This window comes from Genypterus blacodes, unplaced genomic scaffold (genome assembly GCF_046128005.1).
Source record: "Genypterus blacodes isolate CSIRO-AG114 ecotype Tasmania unplaced genomic scaffold, CSIRO-AGI_Gbla_v1 ptg000214l_1, whole genome shotgun sequence".
NCBI classification, from domain to species: domain Eukaryota; kingdom Metazoa; phylum Chordata; class Actinopteri; order Ophidiiformes; family Ophidiidae; genus Genypterus; species Genypterus blacodes.
This window is the reverse complement of record NW_027467013.1, coordinates 2,579,728-2,584,458: the sequence shown is the minus strand read 5'-3', so window position 1 is coordinate 2,584,458 and position 4,731 is coordinate 2,579,728.

Genomic DNA, 4,731 nt, shown 5'->3' with positions numbered 1-4,731 from the left:
GCTGGTGCAAGGTAGCAGCAGGGGAGTGGAGACGAGGGACGAGGCTTCTGGAAAAGATAGAGCAAAAGGAGAATGTTGTCAGAAGGAGGGATGAGGGGCTGGGTCAAAACTCATTATGTCAGAGGTATTAACTACAGTGTTTGCAGAGTCTCAGCATGAACACTGCAGACAGGAGACTGCAGCATAGACTCTACTGTCACCTTAATATATCTCTTTGTGTCAATCATAATCCAGCTGGAGCTTCAATGAACTTCACTGGCAGTCATCCTGTGTGTGTGTGTGTGTGTGTGTGTGTGTGTGTGTGTGTGTGTGTGTGTGTGTGTGTGTGTGTGTAAGAGTGTGTAAGAGTGTGTAAGAGTGTGTAAGAGTGTGTAAGAGAAAGTGAGAGAGACTGTCCTTGGAATATTTGAGGCTCGGTGACAGCCACTGGATTGTGCCATTGATTTGTGGGTGAGGCTAAGAAACCATGTGACAAGTGGCTGAGGTGAACATCAGACATGGGTAATGAACACAGCAAACCTTGAGAGTGCACCGCTGAGATATGAGGTCTGAGCTCTGATGGCTACAATACAACACAAATAACAGACGGCCAGATATCAATCAAAACAACAAAAAGGCAAACGTGAAAATGGCAGCATGACTCATCAGAAAGGAGTTATTTACAGTGATACAATAATCAGCATGTATTTTTGTATTCAATGAGCCTGAGGGAATTAAAATGTGTATTAAAATAAATACATTAAGATAACAACTCATAGCTATACCTACTTCCAATTCGCAGAGGCTTTCACACAACTCTGGGTAACGGAGGACACGTGTTACGAGTGAACAATGGGCATTAGACGATTCTGTGAGGCTCAGATGAATACAAACCATGTTAATTATGCGTGATGAATAAGGGAAGCAAGGGGATCATGTAGAAGCTATAAGGGGAAATATTGATAATCAGGGATTCCAATAATCTATGGGAAGGCTTAGCTCAGAGGTCGAGGTATGCAACCTAAAGGATTTGATGTAGTGTTGATGATATATGATAAAGGTAACACTGAAACCAGCCTGGAACAGTGACTTACACAAATCTACGGACAAATAAAGCAGGAAATCAAGGCTCAAGAGATTTCTTGCAAGATGTTCGTGACCAGTGTTTCATTAAGCATTTGCTACACAGTTGGTTCTATTGTGTACTAAGTCTGCAGGGGTGATTTGTCATTTTCTCATGAAGTCCACAGAGACTGAGGAGAAATCTGCTGGAGGGATTAGTTAACAGCAACTGAGGCGCTGCTGCACTGAGAACCTCTGGCTGCTGCTTACAGAACACATTCAACACCATGCATACAGTCATCCAATAGAATAGAATCACTATGAGCAGGGAGCAAAGTTAAACTCAATGTGTGTGAGTAAATGAGCTACAGAGGGAATGTCAGAATGAATGAAACCCTGCACCGTCCTCTCAGCAGCTCCTTTACAACAAGTCAGCCTGTCTTTGTCCAAAAGTAATGGATATATATTTGAGACGGTCCCCTCTCTGTCACTGCTCATTGCAGTCTCCTTGCTTGGGTTGCTTTTGAAGAGCACTTCCAATATTAAAAGAGTCATAAACTATATCAATGAGACTACCACCTGAACACTGTTCCTCCCAACCGTCTGTGTTATGACGAAGGTCACTTTGAGTGCTGTGGCCGACTTCCAGGCCCGCCTCAGTCATTGCTGACTGGTGGCCAGACTCAAAGTGTCAGTGGTGAGGATGAGGATGGAAGGAAGTGAGATCAGGCCTTCCAGGAGCCCTGTCGAGCTGCTAATGGTGTTTTTGGTTGATCATCTGTACAGCATGTGTGCGTCACCGGCTGGGCCAAGGCCTGAATTGGGGCTATTAAATGCATTATCAAAATTTGCCATCCTGGGATAAGGTATTAGAGTGGCATTAGGCAAGATTAGCACATTAGATCAAACTTCCCTCATCAGATTTAATTGTAAAATGGGGCAGCAAGACATTAGAGCATCTCCACTAATTGAGGTGTCAATAGTTTGCTCTATTTGCACAAATGAAAACCTGGGATAAATGCTGAGGATGAACCTACAGGGGAGAGGAGTGCAGAATGTAAATAAGGGAAAGGAGAGAACAGAAGAGAGAAATACATACACATCAGGATGAGTTCAGAAGAGAAGGGAAGAGACACATGGGGAGAAAACAAACACTATACTGTCCTCAATCCATAGTGTCCAGGGAAGAGTCAGCATGTGTGTGTGAGTGTGAGATAAGGATTTGATGGAGTTGGACAGTGGACATATCAGTAGGCAGTGTGTTGGGTGAACTTGGCACAGGGCCAGTGGCAGCGTGCCAAGGGGGACGTTTGATGCTCACATGATGCTCACTCTGTGCCAGCAAAGGATGGAAATGCATCCTGGCTTTACAGTCAAATTATGAATGACAAATTTCATTAAAATAGCATCAGAAACAGTTATCAGTGCTGCTTTTTGTTTTTAGCATTTACGGGGGAGGACATTTATCTGCACTATAGTGTTGATTTAATGGACAAAAACAATAAATACAGCATTTATTTCCAGCAAATGTGTAAATATAATTGACTTGTTGCTCCTGCAGATGTTGTGAATGGTTTAAAAGTACACACAACACTAACTATTACTTTTGTTTCCAGGATTCATTATTTGAAAGTAATTATTACTAACAAGATAGTTTGTTCTTCTTTTGTCTCAAAGTGAGCTCATTACTTTTACTTTTCCATGGTATAGCACCACTGCGCCCACTGAGTGAAAACAGACTGTACAGGTGGATATTACAACATAAACAAGAGAGAACAGAGCTTAATGTACAGAATGTCCTCTTTAAGACACACAGTCATGGAAAAACGAACCAGGAGAGTTGTAAGCAAGTTGAGTCACAAGGATTCAGTCTGGTAGGTGGAGAACCATGCCCCTGTCAAAATAAGGACACACACACACACCACTCCACACAGGCCCTAAAATAGCAGGTAAGTAAGGTGTCCGGTTGAAGCCTGAACATTGTCCATTAGAAGCACTGAGATATTTTAAAGATTGATTCAGAACACGGCAGGATGAACTTAGTGAGGTGAAGCTGCATGTTTATTTATATTCCAGATGTAAATAAACATGGTAGCAATCATGACTAAACTAAAATAAAGCTTTCCTTTTGTTAATTAGCGCACCAGTGTAACATTGTCAACATAATGTGGCGTTAATGAGCCTCTGCATTATACTGCTAGTGTCAAAGCAAAATGAACATATGTGGGGTGTGTGTGTGCGTCTGCGTCTGCGTCTGCGTCTGCGTGTGTGTGTGTGTGTGTGTGAGAGAGAGAGAGTGCAACACACAGAGCAGAGAGGGAAACATTTTATGAATGGTGCAGCAGAATGTGATGTGTGAGGGATCAGGTCAAACTTTTACAATAAATATAGTGACTAATCAACTTAATGGCTAAAATGTATGTTTTAATGACTACTTACATCATTATTACACCACCCAGATTTCATACCTTAGTCTAGCATGTTTCCCTTCCTGTCCTTATCTCTGAAAATGAAAAAACCCTGTTGATTCAGATACAATCTGTCACTTCTAATTGGTTTTCACGAGCGCTTGAACATTCTTGGTTGTAGAAGCAACAGATCAGAGACGTGATTCATCCTCTAATACAATAACAATCACTTTGAATATGCCTCGTCTGAAATATGCAGATTGTCTTTGCTTCAAGCTCTTCAAAGTGTCCCTGACGCAAATGAAAATACAACATTCTTTTCCCTTAATTGTGTCGTGTCCTGACTGTTAGTGCTGCTTTGGATACTTTGGGAATTTTGGGTGTAAAGTGTCTTAGTTCAGCAGATTCTCAAGCAGGCGCAAGCAGATATCAACGGATTGGGAGGCTAATTACAGGCTGCTCCTGCATAAATCACACTTCTCACAATAAAAACAGCAATTAGCAACATCTAATGACAGAATCACACAGACATCCAGTGTTCTGAAGAGCAGATTTGCACACTGTGGAGACATTCAGCTCTATCTTTAATCCTGAGTATGCTTCATCCCAACAATACTTCCATACTGCGTCCAGCTTCAAGAGACGAGGCTGCATTGTCAAACTCTGTGCGTCGTGTCAGTGAACGCATCGTCCCATAATGACTCCAGTCTGAAGTGGATGATTAAACAGCCTCTCATCTGCTTCATCTTTAGTCTCATTTCTTAACATCCTTCCTTTCAGCCATGATTCTTCCGCCCACCTGTTATTCTTTCTTTCCTCTTCACCTCCCTCCACCTGCTCTCTCCAGTGTTCGTCCTCCCACTCACTCCTCCTCCTCCTCCTCCACCTCTCATCGCTGCTTTATTTCCCTTTCTCTCTCTTCATCTCCCTCCTACGACCTGAGCGCGCACCACGACTTTACTCGGTGTGTGTGTGTGTGTGTGTGCATATGTGTCTGTGTGAGTCACACAGATGCTGCATTGCAGGGCTCTCCATTTCAGGCCACCACACTACAGGAGGCAGAGTGAACAGGAAAGGAACCTCTCAGTGTGTGTGTGTGTGTGTGTGTGTGTGTGTGTGTGTGTGTGTGTGTGTGTGTGTGTGTGTGTGTGTGTGTGTGTGTGTGTGTGTGTGTGTGTGTGTGTGTGTGTGTGTGTGACATCTGTGTCACTTCATTGCGGTTTGGAGTCTCCTCTGAATAATTGAGCTAACTGATGTCCTCCTGTAATTACATCCATACATT